The sequence below is a fragment of the Lichenostomus cassidix genome, chromosome 4 (genome assembly GCF_008360975.1).
Source record: "Lichenostomus cassidix isolate B80296 chromosome 4, HeHo_3.0, whole genome shotgun sequence".
NCBI classification, from domain to species: domain Eukaryota; kingdom Metazoa; phylum Chordata; class Aves; order Passeriformes; family Meliphagidae; genus Lichenostomus; species Lichenostomus cassidix.
Window position 1 is genome coordinate 17,298,681 of NC_139484.1, and position 19,337 is coordinate 17,318,017.

At 41.3% G+C, this 19,337-nt stretch overlaps 2 long non-coding RNA genes across 6 annotated transcripts in view; both read right to left on the minus strand.

The window, feature by feature from the left end:
* The window catches only part of LOC146437954 (uncharacterized), a 56,858-nt gene extending 56,325 nt beyond the window's left edge, over positions 1-533 (minus strand). For both annotated transcript variants that reach the window (XR_014851999.1, XR_014851998.1), the window contains exon 1: positions 430-533. This is a non-coding gene — a long non-coding RNA (uncharacterized LOC146437954). The remainder of the gene's footprint in view (positions 1-429) is intronic.
* Positions 534-584: 51 nt separating this feature from the next.
* Positions 585-19,337, minus strand: part of LOC146437955 (uncharacterized) — a 319,641-nt gene continuing 300,888 nt past the window's right edge. For all 4 annotated transcript variants that reach the window (XR_014852002.1, XR_014852003.1, XR_014852000.1 and 1 more), the window contains one exon: positions 585-635. This is a non-coding gene — a long non-coding RNA (uncharacterized LOC146437955). The remainder of the gene's footprint in view (positions 636-19,337) is intronic.

Here is a 19,337-nt window from a genome sequence, read left to right on the forward strand (position 1 = left end):
ATATTTTCTGGAAGAATTTATTTTTATAAATAAAACCTTGGCATCCTGAGACTGATAGAATCCTGCTTTCATGCAACCTGTGTGAGACATTTAAAGGGACACTGGCATTCTCCTTTCATCCCTCTCTGCTGAAGTTTCAGCAACACCCTTTCATCACAAAACCCACTATGTTGACCCAGAAATTTACTATATGACTCTGAATTTCAAAACCCACTTTCCTTTAACTTCCTTTTTTTTTTTTTTTCTTTTACACAGAAGAACAAAATCCTGATAGAGGTATTTAGGTTTTACATGACAAAATTCCTACATTGGCCAAAATCTAATTGAAATGGAGCAAGTGCAAATGAACAAATACAATGAAAGACTACAGCATTAGAAGTCTTCTTCCAAAATACATGTCTCCATGTTAAGAATAACATGAATACCTACCCATTCGTGTATTTTTTCATGGTCCATCACTATGGGCATCAGAGTTTTCCATATGTGGAAGTAGTACAAGTGCAGATCTTCAGTAGCACGAACTGAGTCACTATGATGGAATGAAAGAGAATATATAACTTTCATATATAACTTTCATATATAAATTTCATGCTGGGGTCCTTCTACAACTAAACTAGGCATGTGGTGAGGTGATTCTGCAAGAAAACAAACAGGGAGAACTCCTATTTAGAGCATTCAATTGGCAGATAGTTTCTGATTTTAGGTGATGTGGAGGGGCTCTTTCCCAAGGGGTTACCTGTAACAAAGCAGCTCTGTTAAGGCTGTCAATGCATTAAAAATCTTCATAGTTGTCTTTCCCTTTTGTATTTAAAGCCTTCCCTTTAACAGGATCGTTATATTATTGCACACTGTTCATATATTCATTCAAAAGCCAAGAGATCTATTCCAGGCTCCCAGGTAAACATTTATAGCTAGGCTTAAAGAGATTTTATTTTTAAAAAGCATCCTTTCATAAATATTTAGAGTTTTTTCAACATTTACCTAGCAGTATTAATAAATAAGTAAAATTACCTTCCCCCACAAAAAGCGATGATATACAAAATTTACAGTAGAGCTTTAGCTTATTTTTTCCATCCTTGGCTTTTTTAACAGATTGTTTACTTCTCCCAGGTGAACCCAATATATTACTTTAAGAAAAGAAAAAGAGCACAAGTAAAGAACTCTCTCAGCCATTAAGACTTTTTCACTGGCAACTCTGCCTGTGTTTTCATCTGTGAATTTTCTAAGGTAATGGCCAATCTCAAACGATGTGATGAAGTAACAATTTCATGATAAAACTAATCTTTCCAATAAACATCTCTCTGAAACACTCTACTTTTCATTTTCAAAGAGCCAGAAGGATTATGGTAGTGATTTGGATATCTATTTTTCTAAAATTGCCCTCCAAGTCTTCCTTATTCTAATGCAATGCCCAGAGTCCTTAGGAAATACGAATTGCATCTAGAACGGGAGAAAAAAAAACACAGTAAAAACAAGCGTTACCTTAGAAATCACTGATGTAAGTAGTTTCATTTCTTGTACTAAAAACCATTTGAAAACTAATCTACTGCATGTTCCTTCCTTTCAGAAAATGTAAATTGATCTTTCAGTTTGAATACCTGTCAAAGTACAGCCACTATAACATTGATAAGTCATTTTGCCTGTCAGCTGATAACATCTGATATACTGCAAAATCACACGTAGCTTCACAAGAACTGCTGGACCAGATTACTCCAAATCAGGGTGGGGGGCATTCCCTCTTGGGGAATTTGGCAACAGCAGGAGTCAGGAATGCCTTCTTCCCACCAGCACCTCCCAAAGTGGATGTGAACACATCACAAATCAAGGTGATTAAATCTGCTCATGGTGATTCCCAACATGGTGTTTGTTCCTTAGTCTTCCACAAACTGTCACCATGCCCCTTCCATACAGGGAGGATATTACCAGCAACTCTGAACCTAAGGATGTGTAAATTTGCTAAAAACAATTTTAAAAGTTGCAGCCAGTGTTACTGGGACATTCTGGACAAGGGCACAATGGTGATGCTATGCAGAGAGTCACCTCAAATACAATAATATTTCATATCCACTCTGAAAAAAACTGGATGACATGATGGCTTACTTTACCAAAAAGGACTATTAAAAAACCCCAAAACCCTAGATATCCTTTCATTTCAGCTACTTCACATAAAAAGTCTGTTCAATGTTGTGGAGTATGCCAGTTTCAATAAAACACATACTACTGGGAAAAAACGGGTTTTGGGAAGGCACAGAAATATTGGCTATCTGCTGCCCTTTTTGCTTGTTTCTAAACTTAAGGTTTAGCACTCATCTTATAATTTTGTACATTTACTGTAAGTTTCTGAGGGATGCTGCTTCCTAAATGGATTCTTTTTCAAAAAATACAGAAGAAATGGATTGGATTTTAACGCTGGGAATTCACTCTGTGAGCAGCACTTTTCCCCTGACTTTACTTTTTGAAGTAATATGTCTTGAATAACCCTAGGGTATGTGCTCCTTCCAGGAGTACTGGGAACGGACAACATCCAAAAAGCAAGAGCAACTCATTTAATAAGTGTAAAGATCTCTACTGAATACTCAAGAGGGCCTACTGGTCCAGTGAAACTTTCAGACCATCACAGCAAGGTGACAAAAGTCCCAAACAATCACTTTCCATATTTGATACCTTATTTTTCATTTGCTTATTATTCAGGAGCCACCCTTTTCCCTCACAAGTGCATAATTTTTTTACAAGAACTCACTATCTGTGAGAAATTACTTTCGCCTATTAACTGTCGCTAAACACTTAATCTCAATTATTTGTTATTTGAGTGCAACTGGTCTGCCTAATTACTTTCTTCTGTCTTTTTGTGCCCTCAACAGATGGCTGAGCATAGTCAAATCAAGAGAATAACCAAGTTGAAAAACAACAAAACCTTTTTTTTTAGCCAAAGGAAGAGTGATGACACCACCTAAAATCACCACAATTTAAATATTCGTGAGCAGTAAGTTACATGCAAGACAGAGTTTCACATGAGCTCATCATGTTCACAAAAGCAGCTGCTCTGCATGTAAACACTTTCTGTTGTGCTGAGGTTTTTCCTCTTTTCCAAAACTACCTGTGAATCCTGAACATAAAGAGATGCCCAGCAGGAAGCAAAGGGCAAGTTTTGGGGGTGTCATTTCTCAGAGGGAGCTAGGCAAGCAACAGATGAGTTCTTTCAGCCTTGAAGATGATAGAAGGAACAAAGGAGCAGGTCATACCCTTGAAGATTAAGCTTTCAGCCCTGAAACCCAGATCTCACAGGTTTTCTTTGGGCCTGAGCAGATGCTGCAGGTCTGGCTACAGCTCAGGCAAGACCAGCTCTGCAAGCACAGATTTGTGCTACCACACAGACACTCTTCAGTGCAGTAGAGCTGTTTGAAAGGCATAACATTACACACGTCTCACCAAAAAAATACCCAATTTTTCCATCTCTTTCTATGAATTTTTCTTGAGTGGTATTTAGGGGTCTGAAAGTTACCTGAGCACCAAATCCCTTCCCCTTTGATGAGGGAATAGGGAAGAGCTTCATAAGGGGGAGCTTTCTTTCCTAGAAATCACAAAGACCTCCTAAAAAGTATGCACAGTTTTGCTCAAACTTACAAAAATCCCACCATACAGGACAAACAAACCCACAAATTTTCTTCTGGCTTTTAAAAAGAAACAAACAAAAATAACAAACTCGTCCAAACTCAGGAGAAAAAAACAGACTCATAAACATCAGTGCTGTTGCAATGAAAAACTCATGTGTAGACAGGGTGCCACTGCCATGCAAGGCAGTTATGGAAAGCAAACCTTTAGCTCTCAGTTGAGTGACATCCTGTCTCAAGCCAGGGAGGAATTTGACTATTCAGACAGACAGTTATTTCATGAGGGTTGTGCTCAGCCTGTGGGACTTTCATCCCACTGTTCCCCTGTTGCTGTCTTTGGGTTTCCTGTCCTCATGCACTCACTCATAGAAGCAATGCAAACTGGGTGTCTCATGCTCTGTTTAATGATTCGCAGCAAGTTTTTGTTATTTGGCACAAAAGTCTAGCTTTTAGCCTGGTATTCTTTAGAGTTGCTCAGGTGCTCACTTGCTTTTGCCAAATGCAGACCCAATTCCTTCAATGAACGCCCCTCTCCACCCTCTCCCCCCTCCTCCTTTCTCAATCACACCAAAACTAACATTGTCTCTAAGCTTCTCTCTGCTTTCAAACACAGTTTCACACTTTCTGTCTCAATTCTTTTACATGCTTGTCAATTCCATTTTCTCCTCAGCGTGGATAAGACCAAACTGGCTTTGCTTAGAAACAACAGGCTTTTCTGGGAGTTATACTATTTCCTGAATATTGTTCAGATTTCCTGCAGAGTGAATTGACTACAGAAGGCACACAGCTATTTTTAAATCTTCTTCTTTTTTCTCCCACATTCTCATCTGCCCCAGATTAAAACTCAAAGGGATTTAGAATAGATGCTTCCAGCTCATCATCACAGTCTCTCATATATTAATACCTCAGGTCATCTCTATCAGGAGCTTGAATTGGTCCATGTTACATGTACAAGTTTAACTTCAATCTCTCAAAAAACTTCTCTCCCTGAAATTCTAAATATAATATCTCTGTTTCTCCTAAATCTAAAATTTCTCAGATGCAGAGCCTGAAACCTCCCACTGGGAACAGAACTCCCAAAGTTTTCTAAAAGAAACCAGGTCCTTGGAGAGTGGGATTCATCAAGCAGATCATTAGTGAGGGAGTCTGTAAGATATTTGGTTCCTCCAGCCTCATGAGAGTACAATACAGGACTGGATGACATGGTTAGCACACCTTTCAGTGAAGAAAATGAGTTACTTCTTCAGTACCTTAACAGGCTCCAAGTCACACCTAGAGAGAAATCTCAGAATAACCCCAAAGTCCAGAAAAACAGCCTCAACATGAAATTCTCACCAGGTGTGGACATGAGAGAAATGTGTGTGTTCCATTCATATATGTACAGCACACACAAGGATGGCTGTGCATGACTGGAAGGAAATATCCATTCAATGAGTAGGAAAACCTACGAACTGATCCCTCCATCCTTTTCCTCTCTGTAAGTGCTCAAAAATGGTGCCAGCACCTGCCTGTGCTCACAGGCTTTTTCTCCCCATTCTTTTAAAAGAACTAAACAAATTGCCTGGAACAACCCTGTTGAGTGCTGAACAAAAAATTCATTTTCCCAACGGCTCTTCACTGCCTGTCAATCCATTCACACTTCCCAGGTATTACAAGAGCTAACAAAACCTGGCTAGAGTTGAGTTAGAGGGACCAGAGTAATAGCCTTAGACAGTGCTGCCTCTCATTTGTCTTTACACTAAGCATTGGTAGCCAAGCTTTGAGGGAGCGTGGGCTTTGAGAGAATTATTGAGAGCAGACTATTTTTTCTGCTGCCAGATGAAAAAAAAAAAAGAGAATTTAATTTACACTGGAAAAGGTAATGGATTCTGAGCAAGGTGTATTTATAGCACCTTGTGTAAAAGTCAAGGAGAAAAGGCACAGCTGGCAGAGAAAGGGAGATGTGCTGCTGCTGTAACCTGAAAGAGAGCAGAAGTTGTTAGTGTGTTAGTCCTTTTCCTGTATGACTTCCCTCACACGAACAGGATGTTGAGGTCACCCTGCCAGCAGTATCTACTGCCCTGTGAAGGCAATTGTCCCCCTCTTGATCCTTTCCAGCTGCCCAGCACTGACCAGCAGCTCTGCAGCCGTGCCCTGGCACTACCTGCTCTCCCTCAGGAATAAGAGCTTACTTGATAGCATCTCACAAGCAGCAAATTAAAAGTGACCTGAACAACGGCCTGTGTTATCAGGGAAATGACATTTGTGGCACTTTTTCCTGCTTATGTAAAGAAGACATTCATAAGAACCAGGCAGGGACTGATGTAATGAAGCGCAGATCCACTAAAATCAGTGAAATGAAGCCAAATGGGATAGACTGAGGCTCTTTTCCAGGGACTTTTCTTTTTGTTCATTTGCTTGTAAAACAACTGCAACAAAAGTAAAATATAACCTGAATACAGGTCAGCTGCCAAACTAATACAGACTTCCCATAAATGACTGGAAGGATTTACAGACATAATCCGTGTACAGCAGAACTCAGCATTGCCATGGAAACAATTACATTCAAGGAGCAAAATGCAATTGATACCATCCATTCGGAAAGCATTTAAAACTTGTTATGCACTTAAAGTACAAGGAAATTAGTTTGCTAATTAACACACTGTTCCCAGCCATTGTGATTTCTCTCTTTAGTGGTGAGAGTGGTATTTGCTGCTTTGCTTTCCCTCCTAATGTTACCTCCAACAAACACATTTAGCTTAAATACAATATTTCAACATTTGTTTCAAGTCACGTAATAAAAGCTCAAACTGCAACTAGTCTTTATCCTTTCTTTTTCAGCCAATGCCTCCAATAGATCCTTTTTAATCTCCACTAATGTTTCTAATGTAATGAATCCCATATATAATGACATTATAATGGTTAGAAAGTGCTTATGCAAGCCTTCCCAAAAGAAATAGACTTCAGAGTCTTTAAACAAAAAGCTAAAACAATAACAAACCCCCTCCAATAAAAACACCTTTTAATTAACTGCAGTTCTCAGGGCACTGCCTAATTACGAATTATGATTTCTAATATCCCAGTTCTGGTTTTGCATGAGGTCAGTCACTAATTTCTCCAAATTTGCAGCAGAAGAGCAATTTAATGACCCCAAATGACACCTAGCACTTGGAAATGCAATGCTGCTTGCATGTTAATAGAAAAAATTCTCTTCCTTATAACAATTTTAGCATAAGCTTCCAGAAATGACAGGCTACTAGGAGAGATTAACCATGTGGATAGTGCTCTCTCTCCGTGCCCCCAAGAAAAGGGTCTGTGGTGTATTATACTTCCAAATTCCTGCATAGCCAGTGAAAATACTTCAGGCCATGTAAATTCAGGACCATCTGTAGCTCAAGAGACCTTGTTCCATTCCATTGTTCTGCAGGCATTTAATCAAGCCCCCTAAAAGGGATGTGCCACTGCTTAAATGTCCCTTTTAGCCACTCAACAGAGATGAAACTCCAGAGAGCAATTCAGATCTCAGCTGGGCTCATTGGCTCTCTGGAGGTCCTTCTGTCTCTATTTTCTCCAGAGACACTGCCACATGATTAAATCCCGTTGTGGGGGATAAGTCCAACCCCAAAGACCACATTAACAGAATAAATAATATTGTCTCCCCCTTATTTTGTGAGAAACTGAAGCTCTGAGAGATGCTGTGACCTGAGTTTTTATTAAGCAAAGCAAAAGGAGCACACATCTCCAAATCTCTCATCCCAATGAGTTCTGCAGGAATAGAAGACTTGCTATCACTCATTCAGATATAAACACCGATTTTGGCACCAGCTGAAATGAAACCAAATCCCAAACTACTTTTATTTCTTCTTTTTCAGACTGCCACATCCTGTCCTGGGCAGAACAGTCTGCAGCAGCTTTTTAATCTCTGTGCAAAGCAACAGCATGTTTCATTTCTTTCTTTCTCTCTTGTCTCAGAGCTGCTGTCTGAGTGAGCATAAACCACTTCCAAACTTCTCTCATTCATACACTGGTGAGCTGGAGACAGCTGCATTAGCCAGACTGCCAACAAACAGCACACTTAGGGACAAAAGCACCCTTCAATCCAAAATATTCTAGACACCCTGTTAGAATAACACAGCTCCTAACTAAAATTGTGTTTTACTCCTCATCTTCAGGGAAAGAAGCATTGCTATGCATCATTAAATGTACCACTTCCAGGTGTACTACTGGCCCTTAAATGTGGTTGGAGTTGAATAAAATCCTCAGGTGCTCCCAAAAATCCATTCAGCATTATGGAATCTAAAAACCATGTCTCAAGTTAAAGCTACACCTAAGAGTTTTGCTGGACTTAGATTTTGGTGCCTAGAGCACTAAGGCAGTCTTTTAGCAATTCCAAACCCAATTTGAGCTACTAGCTTCTAGGAAATGAGCCCAACTAAAAATCCAAAGAAACAACCAACATAAAAAATGAAAAGTTCACATGCTGCACTTTGCTGTATCACAAGGCCATAATCATCAAGGCAGTTTTCAGTGTTATACTAAAAGACAGAAAAGCAAGTAAAGTTCCTGACCTGAACAAAATCCCTTTTTGATAAGAACTGTTTGCAGAATCAGGAATCAAGGCTGAAGAAATTCAGATATTCACTCTTAAAACTGTAAAGTCTTGAATAGTAAATGGAGCTACAGGTAATCTTGCTATGTCTAATCATAAGATTACAGGTTGGAAGCTCAGCACCATGCATGTGATTCTGCTTTGGAGAGTCAGATGAGGTCGACTGAAAGTAGCCTAATAGTTTTCCTTTTACCCCAGCCAGGAAAAGACAAGGAGGACATATTAATTTCAGAGAACAGAGGAAAACATATAAAACCCCTAATAAAATCCTCATTTCCTGATTCATTTTGAATGTTACAGAAAATGAAGCCATCTTCACAGAGGGACTTGCTGGCCATACATGGTTCATGACCATATCCTGACTGTCAGTTCCCCACTAAGGCTTGGCTGTGCTGGTTGGTCCCAAAGTTACTCCAAGATCCCAACAGCAACATCTTCCACATGGCAAATTAAGTAAAGTTTTCCATCCATCATGTGGCTAACCAAACAAAAAAAAAAGGGAAAAAAATATTCCTGAATAAACTATCACTGCCCCAACACCCCCACAACTAGCACAATAACTTTACTTCCAGCCATATTACCCTTCTGCTGAGATCCTGTTCATTGAAAGACAATTTTTTAGCTAATCATAAGGCATTAGTTATGATGCTGTAACTCTCCCCCTACATGAAAACGTCTTGAAGACTAGAGTGTATTTGCAATATATTGTGTCTCTCTTTGGGAGTCAATTGCTTCTCAGAGGTAACTTAATCACCAATTGTCCATAAACTTGGTGTCAAGCATTGCCACTCAATTTAATTTACTTGCTTCCAAAGAGTGCCTTCCTGGGGATATCAATATGCAAGATTGGAAACAGTTGGTGAAACCAGAGGAAGAAAACAGACAGAATGAGAGTACATTAAGGTGTTTAACTTGCTTATGAAGTAGACACATTGGAACTACTCAGGGAAGGCACAAACCCCAAATGTGGAAGCAGACCTAAAAGAGAAAACAGCTTATACAGGAAAAGGAGGGATGCATTTAATGCCTCAGCAGCTTGACCTTTACAGTAGAATAACCACAAAGCACAATATATTGCCTAAGGGAAGAAATAACGTGAGCCCTAAGCACAACCCAATACCCTGACCAGAAGCCCGATGACTCTTCTATGCTAGAAAGCTGAAAAGTCCATTACAGGTTAACCAAAAAGTCACTGAAATGTTTACATTTGACCTTGCCCTTGGGCATACTTGCAGCTACAGAGCCTGAATATTTATTTCTCTGTATACTGTAGTCTAGAAAAAAAAATTAATTCCTTACTTCCATCAGCCTTATAACTGGCTGCAGCATTTCCTGGAGAGACTGCGCTATGGGCTGCTCACTCCACAGAAGCAGAGCCATCCAAACTGAGTGCCCTGATCACGGAATTTGCGACAACTCACCAGCTCTGTAGATGTTTGTAATATGTTTACATCGTAGGACAGAGGCAGGGAAATGAATCAGGAGCACAGGTCTTTAATTTCTTCTCTCCCAAGGCAGAATTATTAGAGACTTACAGCAGGGACAGCCCCAACTAGTGTTTTTTGCACATCTGTAAAGCATGCTCTGTGTTCCTCTGCAAAGACTAAATTATTACCAACGTGCCAAGCCTGCAGCAGCTCTTACTGAAAAGCTCCAAGGAAGCAGTCCTAAACTTCAAGGACAGAGAGACCAACAGTAGCACCAAGAAAAGCTCAATCAGTCATTTCAATTCCCCCTTCCCAGCTGCAATTTGGTGCAAAACACACGCATGTTGTGCTCCTTACCAGCATAAAGAAGAAGAATTTTCTGTTCTACCACATTGGGTATGACAACACCAGTTTGTCCTCGAGTCCGTGGGACAGGAATGCTGAGCTGTGCTCATGGTGCCTGGCACAGGACCACGGTGGGCCTGCTGTGAAAAGGACATGTGGCAACAGGCAGGATATGGAGAAGCTAGAAAAGGTTGAAGTACAATGCTAAAATAAATAGATAATAGAATAAATAGAACCAGCCACCTGCATGCTTGGGGATAGGACTCACCTTGATGGGTGGGGACTATTCTGCTCTCTTTGCAGCAGTTTAGAAGAGCAGAAATTTTCAGTACAAAAAACATCTGGGAAAGGTCTTAATTCCAAGAGGTGAAGAGATTGTGTTGACATCTGGGGAGTGCACATTCAGGGAAACAAAAATTGCCCTGTCCTTCAAGAAGAATTCTTGTTCTTCTATCAGAAACAGAATAGAATAAAATATCATGACAGCCCCTCTACATTTCTAGGAACATTAATTTGAGGTCCAGCCTTGGTTTGGGACTATCCTTGGTCGTACCCCTGCATCAAGTTTTTGTTTATGTGAATGCTCTTGAATGTTCTTCAAGCAGCATTCATGAGCTGCTGGAAGCAGTCCACCCAAAATCTAGTTTTCAGTGGTGCAACTGGACATGCAAATGAGTTTTCTAAGTGAACTAGGTTCTTTTATTTAAAATCTGATGCTGATCCTCAGGTATCTGGCAAGGCTCTCTCTAAAGTCAATAAAGAAACAAGACAGGGGCATCCCCCATTCTCAGATTGTTGCTACACACGTATTATGACTAATCAGCACAAGTTTCAACTTTCAAGCTTCAGTATCAGGGGAAAGCACAACATATGAGATCTTACAAGGTGCTTCAGAAAACAGTTCTCAAAGTAACAATTTTTGTTGTAGCTGGAGTCTGGCCAGCTTGATGTCCTTCATATGGCAGGAAGTCCAAGGGCAGAGCGTCCTCTCCCAGGTAGCTGGTGAATTAATTGCTCTACAGAGTGAATTTATTTCCTGAGGTATCCTGGGCTTTCATTCCTTTCCCATAATCCCAGCATTCATAGAATCACAGAGCTTTGCACAAAAGTGACAACAGCACTTTAAACACAGGTCAGTGAATGCTTTGCCTGCCACCAATTACTGCTCTTTGTTTTACTGAGGAAAGAAGACATTTTACAATGAGACTTCTGGAATAAGTAGAAAGGTCTCACAGTAGTATTTTTTTAAACAGTTCTAAGATGCAATGGGAGTAAAATTTCCTCAGCATTAAAGGTGCAGAATATTCCATCCAGGAGTGGGCTGAATGGCAGGAAACACATGATGAGATAAAAAGTCTGAGCCTATTTAAAGTTAGAAGGGGTTTAATTATCACAATTATCAAGTTGGAGACAGCAGGATGGGAATGGGCAACTCAACTTAGCTGGACACCATCTGCTACCACCCCCATTCAGAGTTAAAAAGTCAACCTGATTTGTCAGGGTGTTGCTAAACTAATGCACATCTGGCTCTTGAATAGCTATTGAGTGTTTGAAAATAGCCATTTCTCATATTATCAGTTATTGACTGCTCCTTTCCAGAAAGTAGTTTGGTATCTGAAGGCACACATCTGCTGAATTAATAATTTAACTTGCTTAAATGCAATTATAGTCTCTTTACACGGGGGAAAGGCACTTTCCTGGCCCTGGATACTGAGCTCAAGAAAACCATCTATGCACAATGTTATAACAATGTTCACTCAGCCACAGTGTCCTCCTCCTCTTTATCTGTTTGAACTGAAACCTTACCCTCTCGGCCAAAAAGTATTTCTGTTTCTGTTAAAGACTCAAAATATCTATTCTATGAACCTTAATAATCATGATTAACAGATAATTTCAGTTGACTTTTTAAATCATTTTAGTAACTAATTCAGAGAGATGCAACTTAAAACTAAAACACACAAAGTAAGCCACTTTTAAAGGATTAGAAGTTATTAAACATACAAAACCAAAGAAGAAGTCTTAGGATTTAGGTCTCACTCCTGCTACTCAGGACAGTGCGCTTGGCAACAGAAATTGCCCTGTCCTTCAAGAAGAATTCTTGTCCTTCTATCAGAAGCAGAACAGAATAAATAAATATCATATAAAAAAATACCATGACAGCCCCTCTACATTTCTAGGAACATTAATTTGAGGTCTGGCCTTGGTGTAAGACTATCCTTGGTTGTATCCCTGCATCAAGTTTTTGTTTACCTGAATATTCTTGAAACTCCTTCACTGATTTCTGTCTTTTCTTCCCTGTGATGCAATATGACCATGAACAGAGCCCACTGATATTTAAAGAGCTTTCTTCCTCCTCAAAATTTTTTACTTGTTTGGTGAAAAAAATATATTGTTTGCTCTGTGAAGTAATGAATCCTTCAAATTCCTGTAAAATAAGACAAGAGCTTCAGTAGTACTTCTGACTGTTCCCTAAATTTCACTACCAGAACCCATCTTTTATTCCTCTTCACATTAAACATCCAGCTGATGACCGAACACACACTGAAGAGCAAACAAGAGATATTTATTCCCTGCACGCTGTCTGCAGCTTGGATCAGCCCTCAATGTTAGCTCACAAGTAACTTCTGATAAAAGAGAACAAAAACCTACTGCCACGTTTAGCCCTACAAGTGGTACAAAACACTCCCCATTACCCCTGGTTTCACCACAGCAAACTTCGGCTATCAAAACAGTGTCAGGAGACCTTCATTCAACACTCAGCACCCCAAACTATCCAAATTGTTACAAGACCCTCACAATCTATATAGACGTCTCCCTCCAAACCCCTGCCTCTCGTTCAGCAAGCCTCTGTGTCTGTTCTGTGCCTCGGGCTGGGCTCTGGTGGGATCAGCTCTGTGTGGGCAAAGGCAGTCCCCTCCCAAAGCAGCCCTTGCTCCTGCTGTAGCATAAAGAGCCCAGTGGCTGCTAAACAAGGAAACACAAACATCTTAGCAGTGCTTTTATTTAATTGGCTCAGAATAGCATAAACAGTCTGTAGGAACATATTTCAGGGTAAAGTCAGCAAAGCCTTCAGGCAAACTATAGCCAACATGGGAGGAGCACAGCCCAGTATCTTTGAACTGAGGGGGATAAAGCACTAGGCTAGGACAACAAATGCCCATTTTGCATTTCAGCCCTATCCTTTATGAGACAGGGTGTGCTGAGCATCTGCCCACTGCTAACCCATGTTGCTTGGGGCTACCACAGCAACTACCTTTGTGCATCTCTGCTCTGTCCCCATATCAAACAGGGGTTGTTTGGGGACTGAGAGGAAGAAGGGGCAGATTGCTGCCTCAACACAGTGAAGGGCAATTATCACACCCAAGGGAGTATAATGATACATAATCCATTTCCCTTCAATATTTGGGGGCAAAGGAATCAGGAACAATGAATGGGAGAAAATATCATCCCCATTAATACACACCTCAAAGTTATCTGTAAGCTGCACTTGCATCTACAGAGGATAAACTAGACCTGCAATCTCTTCTAAGAGAGCAAGTCCCAGGGGAGCTATTTCTTTTGTACTCTAAGTAGATATCTATGGGGGGGAACCACTCTTTCATGCCGAAATGTTTTTGTAGTATTATTTTGCAATAGTATTGCTAGGGTTACATTTTTATTGTTCTTGAATTCTTCCTTTTCTCTCCTGGAATATTCCTCTGGGCAAGCTGTGGCTTACTTTGGACTTTTACAGAAGGCATTCAGAGGCAGAGGAGATAAAAATCCAGTTAACTTAACAGGCAGTAAAGTGTAGCACTGAAAAACAAGCCTTAAGGAATGCAATAGTTAAGCCAGCAGAAAACAGCACTGTTTTCTGTAGCAATTTAGGACCATCATAAAAGTCAAGGGAGTCTAATAATGTGCAGCAATGGAGAGGGGTGTAAAAGCAAGACATCTCTAGGCCTTACAAATAGCCTCGTCCAGCTCTGTGTTTGCAGGCAGGATCACCCTCCCAGCAAAGCCAATACCCAACTGTAGCAACAGGCACAGCCCTGCCAGGCATTCTCCTGGCACTGTTTGCTACCATGGGATGAGCAGTGCCACTATCTTCCTGGCCCCACTCCTACTGCACAGATCCAAGCAGTGGAGGGGGAAAGATGTGACTGAGCAGCCAACAGAGCAGCTGAGGAACAGAAACCAGGAACTGGAACTTGCTGTCTGTCAAGCAGTGAGCCTGTGACATCTGCCATGTCGTGGGTAATTACAGTGGTATCCGAATTTGGCTGCAGCTTATCCACTTGAGCAGAAAAAAACAGGTTAGTTCATCGGTGAAAGCATTTTGTAAAGCCTCCGGATTTATTTGTGTGAGACTTCATGGTGCAAACAGGGATTATGTGAACATGCTGAGATACTTGGAAAGGACAGCATGGGGAGGCACAGCAGTGACATGGGCTCCAACAAGCCCACCCAGACCCCCTTTACCATAAATGAAGCCCATACTACTAGGCAAAAGCTAACTTGGACATAGATATGTATGATATGTGATCCGTGTACCTTAATGCAAACTAAACAGCACAAAATTCCCATTCAACTCCTGGTCTGTCATGGACAAGTTGAGTGCCCTTGAAAAAGTCACATCACTTTCCTAGCCCTGTTTAAACTACAGAGCAAGGACAGGAAAGGCAGTCTGCTATAACAGAACCTTGATCTTGACTGGGATTTCTGATGGCTCAATAATCCCAATAATAAACATTTCAGAGACAGAATTACCTAGAGTCATCCTCAGGCACTTTACACATTGCATATGTATTTATTCTAATTTAAGCACCTACATGTTAACTGTAGGTGAAGGCATCACCTTGTGCTTTGATTACCCAAAGTCCAAAGAAACTGCACATCCTAAAAGCCACCTCATTGGATGAAAGAGGCTGAAATACAGAAGCTGGTAGAATGCCTTTAGCTATAAATCTGCATGGTAAAAACTGGTCTCTCTTTCCTCCAGTCCATTCAAATTGGCTTTCATCTACATACTGAGAAACCCTGCTCCATACACAGTCTGAGGTAAAACATCCATGGCAGGCACTTGGAGCCTCCAGGGGCATTGATAACTGAAATAATTGGCATATTACCACCAGAGACTTGGAAAAGTCACCTTCCAACTACAATGGGTTGCTTCTGACAAAAGTCAACCGAGGCACATAATGTCATTGTTGCTCATTAGCTTTCCATTAATGATAAAATTTCTGATTTCAATATTTAATACACCTCAGAGATCACAGTGCATAATTTAATGTGCAAGCAGATAATTTGCTGATCAAGGTACACGTTTCACATTAAGGCAAATTGTTGCACACTTTGCTGATTAACACACATAGATATATGAGCAAACTCTATCTCTCTCTTCTACCAGCAAAGCATTGTCCTCTCTGAAGTTTAGCAGACAGCTGAACGCTCTACATCTCCTTCCTTTTAAATGCAGTATAAAAGCTCTATCATCTGTGCCTGAGCTGTTTAGCATCCTGGCACACTCTTTCCTTGCTCATACATCCTTTCAGGACACCCTTGGCAGTGGTAAAGCAGCCCATGTTGAGTGGCTGTGTCACATGCCTCCCAGTATTACCTCTCTTTCAGCAGTTTATGGGTCTAGACCTGAATCCACTCCTTGCCTAGAATTTTAGGCATGGAAAGCAGCAATTTGGGCAGAAACTATGCTTTGGGGATTTCTGCACTTTCATAGTGAAGCATAAAGGTACCAGGGTAAACAGCAGATACAAACTGTTTTCTAACTGGTGTATTCAAGGCTTTGTGGAAATGGACACAGACATCCCTGTAGAGTTTGACTAGGACAGAATTCCAGGTAAAAACCAGAGACAGCAATTCAAAAACCTGACTTCGCTCCAGGGAACAGCAAAACCCAGGTAGCAAACCTTGCAATAATTCAAAAACTAGAAGGGTAATTTTTCATTTTCCTGCTCTATTAATTCACATGCTTTTTTTTAGGGTGAGGAAAGAGCTTAGTCAATGGACAAGTTCTCCTAACCACTCCATGAAACACAGGGAAAGGAAGCAGGCTGGGGCAGCTACTCCTGAGTTATAGCCCAGTAGCATTTCAATAGATCTCACTGCTATTATCTAGGCTATATAACTTACAACTGCTGCTGATCGGGGTGATAAACATCCAAAACAATTTTATTTACACTGTAAAAATTGGACAGAATATCAACAAGCTCTGGAAGTCCAAATAAAAGGCTAGGTTATTCCTGGAGATAGCATTCTTCTCTCTAAAAACAAGGATCAGACATCATAGGGTTTATGCTGAAACCATTCTGCAACATTGTGCCTTATCACTGCCCATTAACATGCAGCTAAGCCCCTGTGAACCACTTAGCAAATTTTCCCCCAAGTATGATTTTGTCAAGATTTGTCAAGACCTCTGTATGCCTGAGATCTCAGAAGGTACCAGCAACTTGAGGTTCTCATATTTCCTCTCTATCTTCATGCTCAGTCAAATTAATAGGAATATATTGGCTCAGCCAATCACGCTGGCAGAAATTGAGCTGGCTATTAATGATTTTAAACAGCAGCAGCCCCTGGGCTAGAAGAGCTCCCAGTGGAGCACTACTCCAAGTTTTAGCAAAAGTTAAACTTTTTGTAAAGGTTTCACAAACTTTCTTTTTTACCCTTTCGCTGCCAATCCCCCCAATGCTCTCTGCAGGCAGCAGTATTCCTGACCTTTTGGCCGTGTGAAAAATGATTCATCTCACAGAATCATAGGCAAATTGTCCCTTTTCCTTCTTTCTGTTGAGATATTTGGGAAACTTTTCTCTCCTGGGGACAGCTATAACTGAATGTTCTTCACACATGATTTCACGTGACTATTAATCATGACAGGCTTTGTCCTTTTATTATCATATCAGTTAAACTAACTCTCCTTTCAAAGCCAAAGAAAGGCAATCTATATAAAGGAAAAGAGAGGAGACCCTGGCGACTCAGCAAGTATAAGGAAAAAAAAAGAGGGGGAATCCAATTCCAAAATCCACAGACAGGAGGAGTATTTCCTTTTTTTGCCATCTAATTTTGTGTCAGACTGGGGGAAGAGATCTGTTGCTCTTTGTTTCATCTGCTGAATTTAAAATGCTGATGGTGTTGGGAAGCAGGGCCCAGGCTCCCTCACACCCTGCCAGCAGAGCATCCTACCCACCATATTACAAAGTCAGGTCCTTGTGTGTGACCCTCCCCTTCCCTCTCCTCTCCCCTCTCCTCCCTGTGACTCCTGAGGATTTTGCTGTGCCATGGCATTGCTGTCACACCAGAGGATGTTTCTGCTCTGCCTGGTTATTCCTGGGAAGGGAGAATCCTCCCTGTCTTGCTCTGACTGCTCAGGGTCAGGAGTTTCTCTCTTACCAGTAGCACATTAACACAAAAGTTGTTTTTCCTAAAGTAAGACTAAAGGCATTGCTCCCACACCAGGAGATCTTCCCATACACCTCGACACTCATTTATTTGCGTAGGTCATGCACCCAGATTCAGGTGCCACAGAAGGAAACATGTCTGGGATAGCACATGCCTTGTAGCCTAGGGTGGAAGAGACAGGGAGACACAAGCTTACATGGGAAGCCAAAGATTGCTGGAGCACTCCAGGCACACACAAGTTTCTGTCCTGCAAAAATAGCAAGACTAAAAAGTTCATAGACAGATCCCAGCCCTTACCTGAATTCCCTGCACTCAGCCATTATACCTGCAGAGGCAACAAACCTTACCTACCTCAGGAGCGGTGAAAAGGTTCTGGTAAGCCCAGCTTACCAGAACCCTTCAGAGCAGTGCATCTCCTGCCAGTCCTTCCTGCTTATCTGTAATACATCACAAGGATAATTTCCTCTAACATGCTTTGAGAATTGATGGAGGTACCTGAATTAAGAGCTTCAGCTCCCTCTACCATCTGCAGATTGAGGGCTCCTCCAGCCCAGTAAATCCCATGAATGGATGTGCTGTATTCTTCCCACACCTCGCACAACTAAAAGAACCTGTCTCATTCATTACTAGTGACTCTATGTCCCTCCTGCCAGAATGCTGGAATCAGAAAAGTAACCATCCCACTACAGCTGTCAAGTTCTCAAAAGCAAAGTCCAGATCCATTCAAATATTCAGACATCTACTTTCCACTCAGCCAGCAACAGATGCTCACTCCTGCTGGAGATGGAAGGCACTGAAGCACAACAGTGTAACCCCCCCATCATTCTGAGCCATCCCTCCCTCCAGCTGTGCCAGCTTAAGTTCAGTGTTTTGCAGGTGTCTGTACAGCAGCAGTCTTCCAACTAAGCCACTCTCCAAACCTCTTAAAGTCAGAGATTTTAGGTTTTGAAACCTTAAACGTGAAAAGTGCACTTCACAACAGCTCCTGTGGGTATTATAAGGAGCAAAAAATGCTTTTAAGCGCTCTTAAGAGAGAAGAAAATGACAATGAAATTGAGGGGAAATGGAGAAAAGGATAATCATGCCGCAAGTTGCTGCTCTCATCTCCCAACTACTTCCAAGGCAGCAAGAGCCCAGGCAGCCAGCAACAGCTGCCACCCTATTAAACTTGACAATTTACAGGTGCTCAGAGGGAGCACTTGCGTGCAATTAGCCGAGCAAATTCACTTACTTCAAGATGCAGGGCCTCCTCGGCTGCTGCAGCGTGGCTGTGCTCTGCTGGCTCTGCCATGTGGAGGAGTGCCAAGTCTCTCCCGATGAGGGGCTGGCGTGTGGATGCTGAGTGAGCTGGGAAAGCCTTGCTCTACATCAGGATCCTGCAAGGGATTACAGATGTATGGGGAAGTATAATGGGCTTTTCTCACTCTGCAACTGCTCCCTGCCCATGGAGGAGAGCAGTGAAGTCCATTAGCAGTGCAGGAAAAACTCCGTCCCTGCAGCTGGGTGAGCAACCAGCTCCCACTGGCCTTCAACCTCAAAGCCTTCCATCTCACAATCTTTTGTCATGCCTATTATGATGGCCTCTCCTTGTTTCTATTACTTGACAAAAATGTTAATCAATAGCAATAAACATTGTCTAGTAAAGCCACAGCTGCAGTGAGGCCACTTATTACCAATTCTTTGCTTATTCAAGCTGGAAAGAAACATGGATAATTTGCTGAACACAATCCTCTGCAACCCAGTGGAACTACCTGCATTTATTCCTTCCTGATGAAACTCCATCTGAGTGCTTTAGGAATCAGACAAAAGAAAGCTGGGATGATTGTTTCCACTGTGGAATTATTAAATAAGAACACTTCATGATATGATGTATCTTTTTGTGCTGTTCTTTCTCTTCTAGTTAATCTCATTATTACAAATTAGGGAGTTTCTCTTGCAGTTAAAAAGGTGTACTCTAACACATACAAAGGAAAT